Source organism: Panthera uncia, chromosome B1, assembly GCF_023721935.1.
Source record: "Panthera uncia isolate 11264 chromosome B1, Puncia_PCG_1.0, whole genome shotgun sequence".
Lineage (NCBI taxonomy): Eukaryota > Metazoa > Chordata > Mammalia > Carnivora > Felidae > Panthera > Panthera uncia.
In genome coordinates this window covers 180,556,376-180,576,946 of record NC_064811.1, presented here as the reverse complement: position 1 = coordinate 180,576,946, position 20,571 = coordinate 180,556,376, and the positions used below count along the sequence as shown (strand labels likewise).

The following is a 20,571-nucleotide window of genomic DNA, read 5'->3' as shown; positions in this document are numbered from 1 at the left end:
TGTGTGTGTGTGTGTGTGTGTGTGTGTGTGTGTGTGTGTGTGTGTGTTGGGTAGAGGAGTTGTAGGCACTGGGAAGATGTGGAGGCAAGGATTCTCCTTACATTGTTATGGTCCCGGTTAAGGTTGCTGTTCCTCTCCGCCACCACCAGCTTGGGCTGTCGCTCTTTGTCTCTGATTAGCATAAATCCTTGCACAGGCTGTAATCATTTTCTAAGGTTGGGCAACTCCACTACCTCTGTGTAAAGCTAGTAAAGCACTATAGCAAGTGCATACGAGCATATTTCTAGGGCAAGACTACATCAGGTCAAATCCTGTTGTATGTGACCTTGAGCAAGTGGTTGCTCTCTTTATGTTTCATTTACCTCATTGACAAAATGGCAATAAAAATAATACATATCTCAAGGACTCTTATGAGGATTAAATGAGTAAATGCACAGAAAGTATTCAGATAGTACCTGGCTCGCAGTAAGTGATATATAAATGTTTATACTTACTAAGTTTACAACTAAGGCTTTGTGCTAATACTGACTTGGGCCTCCATGTTTTCAGAATCCCATCCTGCACTCCCATTTTAGCATAGATTTCAAAACATTCACACCATACTCAGTTGGCCGAGTCATGATGGCTTTAACCATATGGACTACATGACTATGTCAGGATACCGACACTGAGGCTGGATCACCACAGGAAGGAAACTGGGTGTTGTCTTGTTGACTATGGAGCATCACCAAGACTTTTTAAGTAGACGAGTATTGTGGTCACACTTGTTTCTATAAAGATAACTTCTGTTGTTGTTGTTGTTGTTTATAGGATATGGTCTGCATGGGAAAGAAACTGGAAGTATATTGATCAGGTAGAAAGTACCAGGAGATTATGCTAGGGTGATAAGGACATAAATTAAGGTGTCATTGGCCTGATGAAGAGAGGTTGGCATTTAGAAGGTACAATCAACAGGACTGATTGGCAAAAGAAATAAAGGACGAGAGACAGGAATGGTGTCTGATAATGCCAAGCTTTGAAACTGGGTAAGTGAATAAATCCTGATTCACCAACTCCTTATGTTCTCTCCAAGGAAAGAGGGGCAGGGAAGAGGAGGACACTGCAAAGAGTTTAGTTGAAAGCTAGGGGGCTACTGGACAAATACTTCTGGAGATACAGAGACAAGTAAGAGTTGGAGTTAAATATTTGGGAATTGCTAAACACTAACATTCTAGCAGAGGAAGAAGACTCCACAAAGGAAAGATGAACAACTTGGAGGACACCCAGAGAACTAACAGAGGCGTTTCATGAAAGTGTATGGAAGAATAAGTTTTGAGGAAGAAGGAACAGAGAATCAATGAGAAACTACCATGAGGAAATGCGTGGCCTTGTTACAAGCAGTTGCAGCCAAGTGAAGGGTCACATGTCCCTGGCTTTGGCTGAGAAATTAATAGGAAGTGAGACCGTGGAGTCGTGAGTGTAGAGTAAGTGTAGATCGCCCTCGTTACAAAGCTTGGTTGAAGGGGAAAGAGGAATCAGAGGGTGGCTAGAAGCAGGAATAAGGCAAGTTTTCATTTCCTAGCGTTTAAAAGAATTAAGCTTATTTATAAGGTGAAAGAGGGACAAGACTCTGAAAGGAGAGGGTGACATTAAAAATGAGAAAGGGGAAGGTAATTAAAGAAATGCAATTCTTAGGGGCACCTGGGTGGCTCAGTTGGTTGAGTATCCGACTTCAGCTCAGGTCATGATGTTACAGTTCATGAGTTCGAGCCCCGCATCAGGCTTTCTGCTGTCAGCGCAGAACCTGCTCTGGATCTTCTGTTCCCCTCTCTTTCTGCCCCTCCCCGACTCGTTCTCTCCACCCCCACAAATAAATAAACTTAAAAAAAATGCAGTTCTCAAGAAGAAATGAGGGGCTGGAATTCAGAGCCCAGGTGGAAGGAATAGACTAAAACAAGAGGGATCAATACTTCCAGAAGCAAATCCCCAGCAGTAGGAGTCTAGAATTGGTAGATACGTACCCCCACGGGTCAAGAGGAGGAAATTCTGACGTGCCTCTCTCAGATGCCCCATTTGTCTAAGGCTGTAGCCCACTCACAAGGCACTCCCTCCTCCCTGTTCCAATTCACTTCACTACTCCCTCACTTATGCTTCCTGGAATCACCGCTCAAATAAACTACTTGCATCCCAATCTTTGTGTCATGCTCTGCTTTTGGGGAACCCCAATTTCAATAGACGGGGAGTTAGAACATTATCCCAGGCTTCCTGATGCCAGGTCTGGGCTTTTTTTTCAGCCAAATCGTACTTTACCACTTTTGCTATTTTTTTTCCAAATGGAGTACATGCCATTGCCAAAATACAAGTTATTCATTTTGTTTCTAGATCTGTTTCCATATCCATCGTGCTATATCTTCAGATGAGGAATCTAGAATAAGAACCTCCTGAATAGAGATCTGTGGAAGCAGCAGAAAGCTGTCAACATGTATCACTTGCCTTCACTTCCATTGTTTCTGAATCTGACCCTTCATTTGGGGGGATAGATAGATAATGTCCATGTCTACTCCTTCATCTACTCCTTTGTTTATGTCTAAAGTTACATTTCATCTACATATATGTTATGTAAAAATCTATATATATCTACATTTAAAAAAGTAGGTATCAGCCAGGGCGGGATAGGAAGTTGAGAGAGGAATAGGAACAAGGAGGTAATAATGTATCAGTTCTCTATTGGTTTCTGGCTGGCTAATTTAGGCAGAAGTGAATTTATTGTAATTACTGGAGAATGTGGGACTTACAGAATCAGAAGTCATCTGTACTTCAGACTTCAGAATGAACAGGAATTAAGGGAATTATGGAGGGGTGCCTGGGTGGTTCAGTCGGTTAAGCATCTGACTTTGGCTCAGGTCATGATCTTGCCATTCGTGAGTTTGAGCCCTGCATCGGGCTCTGTGCTGTCAGCTCAGACCCTGGAGCCTGCTTCAGATTCTGTGTCTCCCTCTCACTCTGCCCCTCCCTTGCTCATGCTCTATCTCTCTGTCTCTCAAAAATAAACATTTAAAAAAAAAAAAAAAAAAAGTTAACCATGGAAAGCCAAGCAAGTAGCAGAAAGCAAGGAGCAGAGCAACCATGTCATAACCTGAAGGGTCTGGCCAGTATACTGCTTCTGCTCTTTCTGGTATGAATGACCTTCCTTGTGTCTTTTCTTAAAGATGCAGATTCTCTGAAGAGAGCACAGAACTTGCTCATCTGACTTCCCACCAGTGCCCCTGATGGGGTGAGAAAAGACTTAGACCCTTCAGCTCCTGCCATGGAACTGCCAAATTATTTTCCCCAAAAGTTCTGGAGAAGCCCCAACTAGAAATAGAACTGCTATTAGAAAGGAGGATCAGGGATGCCTGGGTGGCTCAGTCGGTTAAGCGTCCGACTTCAGCTCAGGTCATGATCTCACGGCTAGTGAGTTCGAGCCCCGCGTCGGGCTCTGTGCTGACAGCTCAGAGCCTGGAGCCTGTTTCAGATTCTGTGTCTCCCTCTCTCTCTGACCCTCCCCCGTTCATGCTCTGTCTCTCTTTGTCTCAAAAGTAAATAAACGTTAAAAAAAAAAAATTTAAAAAAAGAAAGGAGGATCAGAAGCCAGGAGACAAAAGAATAGCAAATGTCAACTGCAAATCTCATCAGGTAACCAGACAGGGCTGTTGGTTGGGGCTGCCTACTGACAGCAGATGACACGGGACTGGTCACTGATAAGTGAATAACCATAAGAACCTTATAATCTAGAATGAGCAAGAATCCTTGGCTACAATATGTATAATATTTAAGGGACAAACTGAAAAATACAGGAATACATTGAAATAGGCTTTAGTAGTGGAATAAAATGATGTTAAAATTACCTTAGAACAGGAAAATAGTTATTAGCATTTTGCTGTGTTTGGAACTGCAGGTCAGAGTTGCCTATATGACGAATCCTACGAGAAAATCTTTCTGCAGGCTGAGTGAGCAGCATGGGCAAAGGCACAGAAACAGAAAGTACAGCTTGTGTTTGGAAAATGGCATGTATCCAGTTTGGCTGGGGTGTGGGGAACATGAGATGGTTCAGATCTTTATGTGTGGGGGGAACTCAATTTCTTTTAGAAGCTGAACAAATCATTTTGAGACATTTACCTGCTTTGCAAACCGGTTTTTATTTCTCACTTAGCCTGCATGATTGAATAAATACTCAAAATCTGACACTGGATCTCACCAGTTGAAGTTCACGGCTCCTATTTTGGCCTCTTGTTCTCTTTTATTCTTTAGTAGTCACTCAAAATAATTACAAGGCAACTGGCGTATTTGTACACCAGTGTTCATAGCAGCATTATTAACAATAGCTAAAAGGTGGAAATAACTCAAATGTCCACTGATGGATGAACAGACGAAATGTGGCCTCTACATACAATGGAATGGTATTCATCCTAAAAAGAAAGGACATTCTGGCACATGCTACAGCTTGGATGAACCTGCAAGACGTTGTGCAAAGTAAAATTAGACGCAGAAGGGCACGTACAGGATGATTCCTCTTGTGTGAGGTACCTAGCGCAGTCAAATTCATAGAGACAGAGAGTCGAATGAGGCTGCCAGTGTCCAGGGGAGGGAGGAACGGGAGTTAATATTTAATGGGGACAGATTTTCAGTTCAGGAAGGTGAAACAATTCCAGGGATGGATGGTGGTGATGGTTGTACAACAATGTAAGTGTACTAATGCCACCGACCTATACATTGAGAAACAGTTGAAGTGGAAAAAATGGTTAAAATGGTAAATTTTATGCTATGTATATTTTATCATGATTTGTTAAAAAGGCAATAGTCTTTCTCACTGTGTCCCCAAGAAGACACAGCAATAGGCCCTCTTTAGGGCATCTGGACTCTGCTTTTCTCCCCAAAGCCAATGAATAATTCCTGTGATTGTGCCCACAGATGTACTGCAAATGGTGACAGTACAGATCCCTGCCCTTCATGGGAAGATTTGCTGTCCCATGGCTTGGTGTTGTACTCGGGGATCCTCTCAGACACCCACCTCCTTCCGAGGTCTCTCCCCCTCCTGGGGCAGCCCACACGTAATGGTCACTCCAGTTGGGGGGCGGGGGGGAAGGCCCAACCGTTTGGGCCCAAAGCAGGATACCTCTAATGGACCGTTGTCATTCTGATGGGCCATATTACCTCCACATAGGTTCTCCCTTTCACCAGTCCTTTTCCCTTCCACTCCCTTCCACAGGGAGCGTTCACAGTCTCCTCATAAACACCCCGGGCACAAAACGCTCAGAGTCACATTCCTGGAGAACATTAACCTGAATGGGCAAATGAAGTTCCTTTGAAAACAGGAAGAGAAAAAGGTATACAAAGGAACAAGAATAATAGTGGATTTCCTGTTGGAAGCAATGTAAGTGTGGGAAAAGTGGAGGAACCAGAATGCTACATGCAACAAAACACCTTTCAGAATCTAAGGCAAAAATGTTTTCTTTTTTTTTAATTTTTTTTTTTAACATTTATTTATTTTTGAGACAGAGACAGCATGAACGGGGGAGAGGCAGAGAGAAAGGGAGACACAGAATCGGAAGCAGGCTCCAGGCTCTAAGCCATCAGCCCAGAGCCTGACGCAGGACTCGAACTCATGGACTGCGAGATCGTGACCTGAGCTGAAGTCAGGCGCTTAACCGACTGAGCCACCCAGGGGCCCCAAAAATGTTTTCAAATAGCACAAAAACTAACAACAACAAAAAAATCGATCAGCAGCATGTCCACACTCCAGGAAAAGTCAGTTTGAAAAAATTCATGAAACTCTATGCTAATTATTTGTGCACTTTTTCGTTTTTTATGTTTTTTTTATTTTTTATTTTTTTGCTTTGATGAATAGTTCATTAAAAGGAAAGAAAGAGTAGTTTACATTTGTTGTGCTATGAGTAAGGGTAGTTTTCTTCTCTACACAATCTTGTCCCTCAAGTCCTGGCTGGGGTGGTAACTCCCTGATGGCTTCATACTGATGATACCTCAGTATCCCTCTAATCAATCCAACTAGTTGTTTTAAAATTTTATCTAACTTTTCAAGTTTTTCTTCGTAGAGATGTCATGCTCCACAAGCTCTTTCCTCACCAATTAAAGCCAAGGTTACTGTTACATTTCTCTACTGGAATGTGAGATTCTTGTTCTGTTGAAAGTGTGAATGGGTTGAGCAGTGTTAGCAAGTGATTTTAGGAGCAGGGTGTTGTTTCCATCTATACTCACTGCTTTTCCATTCACAAATAATTGTAGATTATTAAAAATCATTTTCTTCCTTCCCTTATATAAAGCAATATCTTTTTTTTCAAAACTTTTAAATGTTTTTATTTATTTTTGAGAGAGAGACAGAGCGAGTAGGATAGAGGCAGAAAGAGAGAGAGGGAGTCACAGAATCTGAAGCAGGCTCCAGGCTCTGAGCTGTCAACACAGAGCCTGACACGGAGCTTGAACTCACAAACTGTGAGATCATGACCTGAGCCCAAGTCGGACGCTTAACTGACTGAGCCACCCAGGCGCCCTTATAAAGCAATATCTTTATAAAACTATTAATTATCTGTGTGTATATATTGCTGCCTCACCCTCAATCAAGGAAATTGCCGTCCTGATCTTGTTTCAAGATAGAAGGAAATTAAACTTTATTGCATTTCTTCTGTGTATTAGGCCCTACAGTAAGCACCGCATGTAAGTTACCAAGTTTGAAATCAAGTGTGAATATTTATACTTCATGCTACTACAGATATGGAATTTTATTGTTCCATGAATAATAAATATTCCTGAGTTTCTATCGTATAGTATGTGTATGCTGGATGCTGTGGGTATAGAAATAAGAAAACAAGTCTGTAACCTCTCTTAGGAGAGAGAGTCCAGTATACAATATAGTGATGCACAATGTAAGACAAGAAAACACATAGGAAAACATGTAGTCAAGGTGGCTGGGGTTGGAAAAGGACAGGTCCCCAGGGGAGTCCTATTTCATTCAGAGAGGGTCCATAGAAATTCCTGGAATAGGCAAATAAAGGAGAGGACTGGAACATACATACACGCATTCATATAAATACACACATATATACATATATTTACTCTCAGTAATAGTAAAAGGACGCATCTAATGTGATTGATTCATTGGCGAAAATAGTCATGGGACATGAGATTTTAGGTTTGTCAGTCATCTTTATTGAATGAGACAATCTTCTACGAAACTGGGTAGATCCTCCTTTCCTTACTCCTCAAATTCCCTGATAGGGTAGTAGGAGAATGGTACACACTGGGAGCCTTCCTTATGTATAAAAGGTACCACAGTAATCATGTTTTGTGAGAATCTCTACCCCTGGATCTATCCTTTGTGGGCAAGAGAGCGAGGTGTGGCCCGGACGTGTGGGCGCCATATGTCTACGTGCACACTGAAATGTAGATGACTGGTCTAATTGGATTCTCTCTCCTAGGGATGTAGAATTTGTACAGAAAGACACAGGGGCTAAATTTCTGACTGAAACTAAAACATTTTAAGGGCTGCCTGCTACGGAATAAATTGAAGAACTCCTCTTACTGGGGTTTTTATAGCTGTCCTAATTCTGCCTTCCCTTGGCATGTTTGTGGCAGTCTGTTATTGATTCTATTACTTACCTCAGCATCCCTCTAATAAATCCAATTTTTTTTTTTTTTTTATTCCAGATGGCTGGATGAAGCTCATTTCTTTAGCTTGCAAACAAAAACAAATTTTTTTTAAAAAGCCAATGTAAGTGAATTACTCTGAAATTGGCCCTTAATATTTCATTATCTTTGATTGCTGCAGCTAGGGACTAAGAGTCTACTCTAAAGGTTCTAGAATTTTCCCTCAATATCTCTAAAGGGGAAGCAGGAAAAAAACACCTCAATCTTGGAGAATCACTTGAGTATATACTCTTGTGTCATGCACATGTGAGTCAAGTCCCCATCCTTTGTTTTTTGATGTAGTCCTAGTTATTGGTAAAGTAATCAAAGCATAAATGTCAACTTTTTAAGTGTAAAATTTTTCAAGTTTAATATGCCAATTTCTGGTCTCAAACATACATGCCAAAGAATAAGTTCACTGTAATGTCATGTGTGAGCTAACCAAAAAATGAATCGGAGTGTGTGTGTAATTGTGCACAATGAAATTTTCTTTTTCCTCAGCAAATGTACAGTTATTTTGAAATCAAAGCAAGGAGCTGTATCTCAGCTCCTTGTATTTAAGTGGTCTTATTTTTTCTAAGAAATAAAAAATAATAAAGGATGAATAAAAAATAAGGACAAATTTTAAATTCAAGCATACAAATACATTTTTGTCAAATGTATATTTTTAAATTCTCTGCTAGTATTCAGAAATTTTGTCGGAATAGTTAACAACCCTGGGAATTCTACTTTAAGATGTGGTCATAAAAGTATGAATCATCATGTGTTTTCCAATTAGTTGGATAATGTTTTAATAGGAGGTTATATTTAAAGAACCTAAAACCTGGAGGGGAGAAAGCACACATGGAGAGTGGATTTACATGTATGAATAAAGAGATTTATAGCAAACTTATCAAAGAAAACAGAGAAGTCATACTGTGGAGGACAATGAGGGAAGATCTTGCATTACTGCCCATCTCTTTTATGTGCAAAGGCATACTTTAAAATGTGATTTTACTTAACATGAACTTGCGATTTCTTTCTTCCCCTACGTATTTTTACACAATAGCTGAATTTCTTCTTCATGTGTTAAGTGTAAAAAATCTGTTTTCTATTAGAATTAAACATTTATTTGGGTGCAAGTTTTTTTTAATGGCATGTGATCTTGTGGGAAAATTCTTTAATAAGAAAAATGTAATTCTTCAGAGGCATAAAATGTAAGCAATTCTGAAGTTCTTTCATACATATCGAAAGCAAAACATTCCTTAGCCCGAGGTCTTTCCATTCTTTGCAGGGAAAAAAAATTGAAGAAGAAAACATCTTCTGCACTTTGCTCTGTTAGGGAACCAATTTAAACTTGGTTAGATACCAGAGGGAAAAAATTTCAGATAGACAAGGATCCTCTGAAAAGAAGAATAGCGAATAAGCATTTCATTTCAACTGGTATGCAGGGGAGGATACTGTGCCATCTGAAGCTACACACTTGGGGCAACCTATCCAATTTCCACCAATACTACTTTTCACATGATTCATGTAGCAGGTGTAGGGAGTGAGCAGTCCAGATCTGAGCAAAAAATAAAACAGGATTCTGAGATTGAGTACTCTAGGAAAAACTGCATTTGGAAAATTCCTTCTCAGAGATTTGTTTTTCCTGTTTGGGATCCTGTATCAGTCAGAAAAGCAGAGCCTCTAGGACATATAAGGGATGACTTTATGCAATTGTGGGGACTGGTGAAGCAGTCTTTAAACACTCCCTTTTCTTCACATATGATGCTGGAGCTCAAAGTATGCAGGGCAAGTAAGTGAGAAGGCTAGATGGCTGGCTGTAAGGGAAGCAGGAGGGTGGACTGAAATCTGTATCAGTTCTTGTTACCTCTGACCTTGGTGATGTGGGCCTGAACCCTTTATCATGAGCTGAATCCATGATCCAGGGCAAGGCAGAGCAGTTGTAGGCCTGACCAAAATCTTAGGCCAACAGGATGAGCCAACAGATAGACAACAGCACATGAAAGCCACAAAGATGGCTGCCTTGTTCCTGACCTCCAAATCTACCATAAGAATCTCAAGTGTGGTTGACCTTTGGGAAACAAGGGAAAGGGAATTCTGGGAAATGTAGTTTAGCCTAGCCAAGCCGACACATTACAACGCCCCCACTTTTTCTTGGTTGCTTTTCTTTGTCTTGCTCTTGATTGACATTTGCACTTATCTTTCTAGCTCATGTTGTCAGAGTCTTTCTCAGAAAGACCACGTAAAGGTAATTTCTTTTTTAGTTTTTGCTTGTCTGAATTGTCTTTCTTCTATCGTCACACTTCATTGCTAACTTGGCTGTGTAGAGTCCTGATTTGGAAAATATAAATTCCCTCGGAGTTTTAAGGCATTCTTTCTGTGGAGAAGCATGATAGTAATCTGAGTTTCAGTTCTTTCTTTTTCTATTTTTTTTTTAATGTTTATTTATTTTTGAGAGAGAGAAACAGAGTGTGAGCAGGGGAGGGGCAGAGAGAGAGAGGGAGACACAGAATCTGAAGCAGGCTCCAGGCTCTGAGCTGTCAGCACAGAGCACATTGTGGGGCTCAGACTCACAAACCACGAGATCATGACTTGAGCTGAAGTCAGACACTTAACCGACTGAGCCACCCAGGCACCCACTGAGTCTTGCTTCTTTTTAGGTGATTTCATTCCTTCTGGGAGCTTGCAACTTTTCACTATCACTGTTCAAAATTCCATCATGATAAGCCCGAGGAGTGGGTGGGTGTTTTTAGACTTTTTTTTTTTTTTTTAATTCATTGTGCTGGGCACTGAATAGTCTCTTTCAACTTCATCTCTTTCATTGCTGGGAATTATTTTTTTATTGTTTCCTTGATAATTTGCTGTCCATTTTTTGCTGTGTGCTTTTTGAAAGTTCTATTTGACGCATGCTTGACTCCCAAAATAAAACCTGATTTTCTTATCTTTTCCTACTTTTCATACCATTGTCTTTTTATTCCACTTTCTGGAAGGTTTCCTTGAATATATATTCTAATCCATCAGTTAAGTTTTTGGTTTTGGTTTTTAATTCTAACTATTTAATTTCTTTGCTATTCTTTCTGCTCTGGGCTAATTTTTTCCTTTAAAAAAACAGCATTTTCTTATTGTTCCTTACTTCTCAGATAATACTAAATATAGTTTGGGGGGTTGTCATGCAAACATTCCCCACCTTAACAAAATAAAACTTTTTGTTTACCCTACTTCCTCTTTTTTTTAATGTTCACTTATTTATTTATTTTTAATTTTTTAATGCGTATTTATTTTTGAGACAGAAAGACAGAGAGAGAGAGGGCAGCGAGAGAGGAAGATACAGAATCCGAAGCAGGCTCCAGGCTCTGAGCTGTTATAGCACAGAACCTGATGCGAGGCTCAAACTCATGAACCAAGAGATCATGACCTGAGCTGAAGGTGTCCGCTCAAACAACTGAGCCACCCCGGCGCCCCTACCCCACTTCCTCTTATAGCAGTAATACCGCTATTGCTCAGTCCCCCTCATACCCTTTGCACTAGCTGGTCTCTGCCTGGACTCCTTTCTCCCTCCCCCTGCCCCCAGGTATCCCCATGCCTTACTTTTAAGACTTTGCTCAAATGCCATCTCAGTGGAGCCTTCTCTGACCCACTCTATTTAAATTTTCATCTTTTTTCCCCATCCACTCATTAGCCCTCTCCCTTGACTCATTTTTCTTCATAGAATATGATAGACACCACTTTCTAACATATTGTATAATCTATTTATTTTGTTAAATGTTTACTTCCCCATCTTGGCTAGAATTTAAGCTCTATAAGGGCAAAGACTTGTCAGTTTTGTTCATTGCAGTTTCCCCAGCATCTAGAACACTGCCTGGCACATAGTGGACCCTCAATATTCGGTGTTCCTTGGTTCCTTCTTCCCCCACCATTGATCTTAATGTCTGTTTTTCATATTGCAGAAATTAATTCTTCAAATGTCTGGTGATCCTTGGTTGTCTCTATGTGAAGCACCAAAAAAGTTTACTAAAAGCTAGCTTTATGTTTGTGGGTAGAGTTTGTGGACGATTGAGCTTTAATATATAATCTAGTGGTGAGCTAGCATATCTTTAGAAGGAACTACTATATTTTAGTATTATTAAATTTTTTTCTATGGGGCAATTCCATTTCTCTCAAGAAGAATTCTTGTCTCCTTCCAAGAAATATAAGGTGGTCTGACAGCAATATGGTTTGGAAAAGGTGGTTGGGCACACTCGTTCTATGCACGTTTTCATTTAATATCTCTATTTATGGCTCCTGCCTTTCAATGTTCCTGATATCCCCAAAGGAAACTTTCCAAATCAGATTTTTATAGGCATAAAAGATGGGCAAGTGGCAGATGGTAAGTAAATAAAGAGCTACATGGGATGGGTAAGGGCTACTGGGTCCAAATACACCTTTTATATTATTTCACCAATCCCTCCCCTGACCCATTTTCAGTTTTTTACAGTTACCCTTGAATTTTGTGGTTCCTTTAAAACCTCTTCCGATAAGTTGTATCATTTCTGTTTACATTGCCATTGTAGGTTTATGCCTTTTTATCTTTTTGCTGTCATTTTTGAAAGGGTTTGGGGAAAGAACACAGATAAAAGTGTGTGGTCAATCCACCATATTTAATAAGGTTTTGGTAACAATGTTTTGTTAGCTAGGGGCAGGTCCATATATATCTTTGGGAGAAAACTTTTCTTTTTCTTGGTGGGTGACACTTTAATGAGCTTTTATTATACAAAGTATAGCCCATATTATATTCTGAAAGGGAAACTGTTGATGTAAAAAGCAAAATTTCTCTACATAATCCTACAAATGGTTTTCTTCACTGTGATTATAGCTGTATCACTAATGCTTATGACTTGATTGGCTGGGAAGATATAATTTTTCCCCTTCCTATGAAGCAAGAGAAGAGTTAGGGGTAGGACATAGTCAAGGATACTTCTGCACATGGGAAGGTATATAGCCCCATCAACATGGCAGCAGTTTGGGTCCATGGATAAAATGAGAGAAGACTCATGGGGTATCTCTGGAGAAGAGAATACTCATAGTTAATATACCTGTTTACATTTTCCTTCTCTGCCTTGTAATTTCCTTCCATTATCCCCAAGCTTCAGAACGGTTTTGCAAACATCACAGCCTATGAAAAGCTTGTGTTGGGGTTTCAGAAAGGGGCTTATGTCCGAGTCTAGGTTAGATTAGGGAAAGAGAAAGTAGTTTTTCCCCACAACCACTGCATCCATTTTGAAATCTCCCTGGTGGCAACAGCAGCATTTCAAGACACCACCATGGTCCCAGAACATTAGCCATTGGCCAGGAACAGAGCAACAATTTTTTTTTTTTTTTTTTTACATAATAATATGGGTTTTCCCTTATATAATGTTATGTGTCAATTTAAAACATCTAAAGCAAAGAGTTTTACTAAATAAAATAATAATATGGGTTTTCCAATGAGATAATTACAACAGCTTTGTCCTTGCCTGCCTAGAGCAGCAGAGGAGCTATGAAGGGGTTCCTCATTTCATAGGACTCTATATCCAAGTTGACTCATCCATTGCATACATTTACACAACCTAGTTGACTCATTCATTACATACATTTATCCATGTTGCCTAGTTATCTGTGAACTCTCTTAACTTTGATATAAAACTTTAATCCTCATTATGCTCTAGGGAGGATCCTTGTAGATAATAACAAATGATCGAAAGAGAAGAATTTCAAAGTGGGAGTGGATTTGGGGGACTAGCTGATCTAATAGCTTTATTTTACAGATGAGAAAGTTGAGGTTCAGAGAGCCACGACAGAGCCTGAATATCAATGCAGTTCTTGCAATTTTCAGTAAATTGTTTTCACTCACAGACTATATCATTCATATGTCATGGCATGGATTAATTAATTCAGGAGCTATTTACTTAGCATCTATTAATTTAAGTTTTAACTAGTTATGTAGACAATAGAAATAAGGTGATTCTCTATAATATTGGTTTAGTTTTACTAATTTTAAAATGCTTTTGGAGGCACCTGGGTGGTTTGGTCGGTTAAGTTTCCACCTTCGGCTCAGGTCATGATCTCACGGTTCATGGTTTTGAGCCCCTCTCAGCTATCTGAGCCATCAGCTCAGAGCCTGGAGCCTGCTTCGGATTCTGTGTCACCCTCTCTCTCTGCCCCTCCCCTGCTCGCACTCTATCTCAAAAATAAAGAAAACATTTAAAAATAATTAAAACATAATAATATGCTTTTCTATAGAAATTTCTCAGACCTATGCTATGTGAGAACAAGTTTTGCCTTCTTTGAGAACTCTGCCTAAGATAATATCCAAACCAACATTTTAGGAAAGAGTTTCATTACCTCCCCCTGAGAAGGCTCTGTTAGTTGCCTGAATGAAGATTGTTCTTGATGACCTCTTTGCTTGATACAATATGCTCCATTTCTAAATATTTCAGTAAAAGGCACATTTTGAGTTCAAAATGTGATCATTGTACTCAGGATTTTAAAAGTCTCATAAAGGGTGCATGTCCCTGAATTGGGAGTTAAGGTTGGAAAATATAACCATCAGAAATATAGGCTGGTTGCATATGCTAAGGAATGTAAGATCAGTTGTCTGAGTCTAGTTCATAATGGGGCTGAGAACAGACATGTTTGCTGCTAGAGGCTTGAGCTGCCTGGAGATGGGGAGAGCTGGAATTAAACCTTCCCACTGGGACTGGGTCAGATATCAGATAATGGGCACGTGTCCAATCCAGCAGACACAATCCAGGGTCCAGAGGGGTTGGGTGACAATCATGCTATAACTGATGTATGAATTGAGAGTTCTCTGAATAAGATCTTCCGAAAGGAGGAGAGAACTTGTCGGTGCTCATCCAATTCTGTCCAGGAGCCAGAGCGACCTGATCTTGGTACAACTATACCTGTTGTCCAGTGGAAATATTCTCAGGCCACAGAAGAAAAGTCTATCTAATTACTTTACTTTGAAAAACAAAAAAGCCTATCCAATGCCCTTTATTCATGTTCTTTGTGTATCCAAAATGCTTTTGACTTGCTCTCCAGAGTGATTCTGCCCACCCATGAGGAATTTTCCGTGCAAATAACTGAATACATGATCTTACTAAGCAAGTCTCTTTTTCTAAATTAATGTATTAGCTTTTCTGTTTTATATATCTCTTGAGAAACTGCTGAGCATAAGTTAGTTGCCAAGAAGCTAATCACACGTAGGGTAAATGCATAAAATCCAACTTCTAGATAAGCTCATTTACGATGTAAGCCTTAATAACCTCACTATCTTTCAGTGAAGCTGCATTAAGGATTGTGCCTTAAAGTGTGCATCCCAATACTTCTGTTTCTGGTCTGTCTCCTCCAATGCTGAATGTAACCCACTCCTCTTAAATCATTTTCTCACACTTCTATCAGCCAACGATCTCGGGTCTCATTCTCATTTTATAGCTTTGGTACAGTTGTGCAAGGTCACCAATTTGACCTTTCCTATTGACATTTCTTCCTGCATGTTCTAGCAATGCATCTGTGTATGAAAGGAATAATGTTGCCCCTAGCAAACTCAGTGTCTGGCATGCTTTCACACAACATTATCCCCAGATTCTGTCCTTAGTATCTAATTAGCTTTTTCCAGGTTTTTCCCGAGGCAATGAATCTGGCTAAGTCTTCAGAAGACAGCAGTATCCGTCTTTAATGGTGAAGAGCACAGATTCTCAGCGCGACTGACTTTGAATCCTGGCTCTACCTTGTGCTACCTATGTTACCTTGGGCAAATTACTTAAGCCTTTGTGCCTCGGTTTCTTCATTTGTCAAATGGAGATAGTAACAATGTCTGCTCATAGGACTGTTGTGGCTGAATGAGTTATGATATATTTACCATGTCTGGCACATAAGTGAGACTCATTGTCATGGTTATTCCTGCTTCTGAAGAAGGGAGCACAAGGTTAATTAAATGCCTGGCTGGGGAGAAGGCAAAAGGAATACAAGAAGGAAAAAATAGGTTTGCATTTCAAAATACTTCCTTTACCATTGAGGTAATTATCAAATCAGCCAAATAATCCCCATACTTTTGCTTTTAACATTTAATGTCAGCAACTTGAATTCTCTACAATTATGAATGTATAACTTCCACTTCTGTGGGCATACATCACTTCATCAGGAGGGAAAACTTTTCCCTTCTTCCCCTCCATGTTCTTTGACTAGTCTAATAATTAACATAAGACAGATTAATAGGACAGGAACAAATTTTGTGCTTATGAAAGTCCCAAAGACAGAGACTCAAAAGGCAGTCAGACAGTTGAAACTCATATGCCAGGATGAGCTAAGGAGACTCTGGTAGAGGTTTGGGGCTTTACAAGGGAAGAAGAAAAAGTCACAGGATGATGAGTAGAGCAAATGTTTGGTAAACAGATGTTTGCCAATGTCTTTCTGATAAAAGGTTATCTTTGGTAGTAACTCCTTCCTGGTACAGATTCTCTATTTAAATTCTTTTAAGCAGTAAAAGGGAAGGCAAACAGCTCTTCTAGAGTCTGCTGGGCTTGACTGTCTTCAGCTCGAAATAAGCCCCATGCCAAAGTGGCATATTTGGGGATCATGTATCCTGCTTCCCCCTCAACTTCAACCTAACTGGTTTTCTTTCCAGTGAGTCATCAGGATTAGCTTTTTCTAGATAAGCTTAAAATTTCTGAGTGAATGACAGGAAAATGTTCAAAGGACAGGTTAAACGTTGGTAAAACTTGACAGTAGCAAACAACCAAGAACAGAAAGAAAACACAACTTCCGCATTTTACTGGAATCTGAGTTAATAAATAGGGATCACAGAACAAATAGCAAACAACAGCTTGAGTTACATCAGAATGAAGAAAGAAATGATGAACCTGGATTTCCAGTCTGAAACCATTACTCAACCAGGGGAGCTCACAAGTTGCCTGCTACACGTTCAAAACTCCTCTAGAGTTTAAAACAACAGGAACAACTTGTTCAGATTTTAACTGATGTTTCCAGATAAATTTCACAATTTTGCACCTCAGGGAATTTTTTTTTTCTAATTAAGGAAATTTTTTTTAATGTTTATTTATTTTTGAGAGAGAGAGACACACACAGTACTAGTGGAGGAGGGGCAGAGAGAGGGAGACAGAATCCAAAGCAGGCTTCAGGCTCTGAGCTGTCAGCACAGAGCCCAATGTGGGGCTCAAACCCACAAACTTTGAGATCATGACCTGAGCTGAAGTCAGACACTTAACTGACTGAGCCACCCAGGCACCCCAAGAATTTTGCTTTTCTTAAAGGTTAACTAAACTGACTATTTCATCTTGGCAATTATTAGCTTGCCACATTTTTTATAACTAAGAGAAATTGGGCTTCTCTCCATATTGTAGTTGAAATGACATTTTAATCCATACCTTTATAGGTAAAACTTTTTTATCATTAGTACTATAAAGCAAAGCTTCAACTGAAGTTTGGTTTTCCTTCATCTACAGCTGAGCATTATCAAAGTTCAAGTACAAAAATTCTGTGCATGAGCACAAAAATAAGAGCTGGAAAAAAAAAAAAAAACCAGAGATGTATTTTCCTAACGATCTATTATTAGCTCTTTCATAAAAATTCTTACTAATAGGAGAAAAAAAGGAAAAGATCAGAATACTGCAATTTGTCATTGAATCTACTTTTTTAGCTTTCCTTCCAGTTAAACTGATTTCCTCATATATTTGTTCCCAGAGTAAAGCCAGAATCAACATTGTCCCTATTTCTAATCAAATAACAGAGAAGCAATTACAAAAATCTGAATGCAGTTAGAGGATCCTGGGAGGCAGAGTGGCTGGATCTAGCCTGAGCTGTGTCTCTGACTCATTTTTGACTTCAGGCAAGGTATTTAACATCTCTGTATTTTTGACATAATTGTAATAATGCTAATTGACTTCATAGGTATGATATTAAGCATAACTCAAGAAACAACCGTGGGCTCTTAGGCCAGGTTAACTAGAGAGAAGCCTACCTTTGCAACTTGGAAAATAAATTTAGGATTATATCTCCTTCCCATTCCCAGCACATTTTGAATGAATTGGATGGGACTTTGATGTAAATAATAGAATTTGCAGTTTTTAATATGCAAGATGGAAAAGAAAATAGGTTATGTTACAATTTCCATTTCAGAAGTAAAATCTTCAGAAATGCTTTCATTTCTACCTTTTGGGAATCTAACTTATTTAGCTTTCTAAGGTTTTTACTGAGAGTAATTCTGAAGATAAATAACAAAGATATTGTTATGTTCCATTTTCAGAAAAAGGAAAAAAAAAATAGCCTAAAGGAGTCTCTAAGTCTGTGTTTATGGCTGAATTTTTAAGTAACTGTCTTCCATTAAGGGTGCAGTCCATTTGTGAATGCTAACTTACTAACCATGCTTCCTTCAATAGCTCTTTCTTCTTTTTATTTCTTTTATCTTGTATCCTTTCATTTAAAAAAAATACATTAATATGCACTTTTGTTTCATAATTTTGTTTATAAAAGTTATGTACCAGCTGTATAACTTTTCAGTTCCAAACTTAACATTTTTGCCTTTAAATTTAATCCACTGTCAACTAACTTAAAAAAAATTTTAGTGGGGAAGAAATTGGGCTTTAGAGATTTAGAATAATTTATATCAAATAACACAGTATGTCAAAGAAGAGCCATTTGATAACTATTTTAGTTTTATAAAACTTGAAAGTTTTGAAATAGCCCAAAGCAAACACATAAAAGAAATACAAATGTACAGTGAGGAATTAAATAATCTGATACAACTTTATCTTAAGCCAGATTTGTAAAATAATAATGGTTTACTCTATGAATTATAGAGACCAGACCTCCAAAGCATTTGAAATACCTAATACCTAAGCATTTCTTCAACAATGTGGAATATGTTTACTATTACAGCGAGGGTACTGAGGAATTTTAGATGACTTGGCATATTGAATTATTCTAAATATGATCAAATTAATATAACGACTTTAAAAAATATGTTTGGGGCACCAGTCAGTTCAGCATTTGACTCTTGATTTTGGTTCAGGTCATGATCCCAGTTCGTGGGATCGAGCCCTGCATTGGGCTCTGCACTGGGCGTGGAGCCTGCTTGGGATTTTCTCTCTCTCTCCCTTGGCCTCTCCCCTGCTTGCATGTGTGTGTGCCCTCTCTTTCTCTCTCTCTCTCTCTCTCTTTCTCAAAAAAAAAAAAAAAAACCTTTACATATTTATGACTCTGCAAATGATTACAGAAATTTCCATCATGTGGAAGGGTACTTGTTTACTTTTTAAAACTTGAACTTTATGACAAGTTTAAAAATTAAGTGATAAATGACCGTAAAGGTACAAATGAGGTTTTAAAGAAAATAGCAGCATAGCTGTTGTAATTCTGCCTGATATTTATTACCAATTGAAAAATATGAGTCAAACTAATAACTTTTTATGAGATAGGTATGATAGTAGCTTTAGCTTATTAAGATAGTCAAATTTTAAATACATCAAGCTTTAAGTTTTCAGTTACTTATTTTTTCTTGGGATTTTATAAATTCAAATATCTCTTTTTAAAACAATATAAGCTAGCACACACCCCAATGTCATATTTGCAAATCAAACAAACTTTACAAAAGCCAAAGAACATTATGAAACTTTCCTAATCACCACTAAAAGACAGGAGACAGCAGAGGGAATCTGATAGGGACGGCTACCAAATTCAACAAACAAAAAGAATTCGGTGTCTAATAAGAAACTGTAAGATTACAATAACAGACGCTGGGAAGTTCTAAAATTCTAACTTCAGCTCATAACTTTCCTTCTATTGATTCAGCAAATATTTTGTTGAATACCTGAACCGAGTTGAATTGTGTCCCACCAAGGGATACGTTCAGTCCTAACTCCCATTACCTGTGAAGGTAATAGGGTCTTTGTAGATGAAAAAAGTTAGGACAAGGTCATATTGGATTAGGATGAGCCCTAATCCAATGGGCTGGTGTCCTTATGTGGAGAGGGAAATGTAGATACAGGGACACACAGAGGGAAGACAGCCATGTGAAAGTGGAAGCAGAGGTGAGTGTTGCTACTACAAGTCAAGGAATTGCCAAGGATTTCTGGCAACCAGCAGAAGCCAGAAGAGGCAAGGAAGCACTCTTTCCTCAAGACTTTCAGAGGAAGCATGGCCATACTGACACTTTAATTTCACACCTGTACCCTCCAGAAATGTGACAGAATAAACTTCTGTTGCTTTGAGCCACCGGCTATATGATAATTTGCCCCAGCAGCCCTACGAAACTAATTCAGTACCTATCTACCCAGCACTGGGATATAGCAGAAACAAACAAGATCAAGTTCTCCATTTCATGGCACTTACATTGTAGATAGCAGTTGGGAGGGGGAGGGGACAGTCTATAAACGTATGCATAATATTTCATTATATCTGAATATATAATTTCAATGTCCTTAGTGTCTAGCTGTTCCTTTCTTAATACATTAGGTTGAACTATAACAAAAATGGTATGCGTTTGAATATTTTTGACCTACAACAATGGCAATTTCATATATTTCAAATTAATACACGTAACACATCTCTATGAATCTGACCATTCTAGGTACTTCCCACGAGGGAACCATACAACATTTGTCCTTTTGTGTGCGGCTTATTTCACTTGTCATAAGGTGCTCAAGGTCAATACTGTGTATATTATCTCATTCTGATTACCCATTCATCTGTGGATGGACATTTGGATTGTTCACACCATCTTTTGGCTGTTGTGAATAATGCTGTTATAAACATTGTTGTACAAATAACTGTCCATATGCCTACTTTCAATTATATCTGTTTTTTACAGTGTGAACTTTTAATTTTTTTCTTAATACTAGAATTTTAAAATCACAGTTTTATCACAGTTTTACATAGTGCTAAACAATATGTTAA

At 38.9% G+C, this 20,571-nt stretch overlaps 1 protein-coding gene across 1 annotated transcript in view; it reads left to right on the top strand.

The window, feature by feature from the left end:
- Positions 1–17,435: 17,435 nt before the first annotated feature.
- The window catches only part of FGL1 (fibrinogen like 1), a 29,095-nt gene continuing 25,959 nt past the window's right edge, over positions 17,436–20,571 (top strand). The window contains exon 1 of the mRNA XM_049631763.1: positions 17,436–17,514. The gene's annotated coding sequence lies outside the window, so the exon portion shown is untranslated. The remainder of the gene's footprint in view (positions 17,515–20,571) is intronic.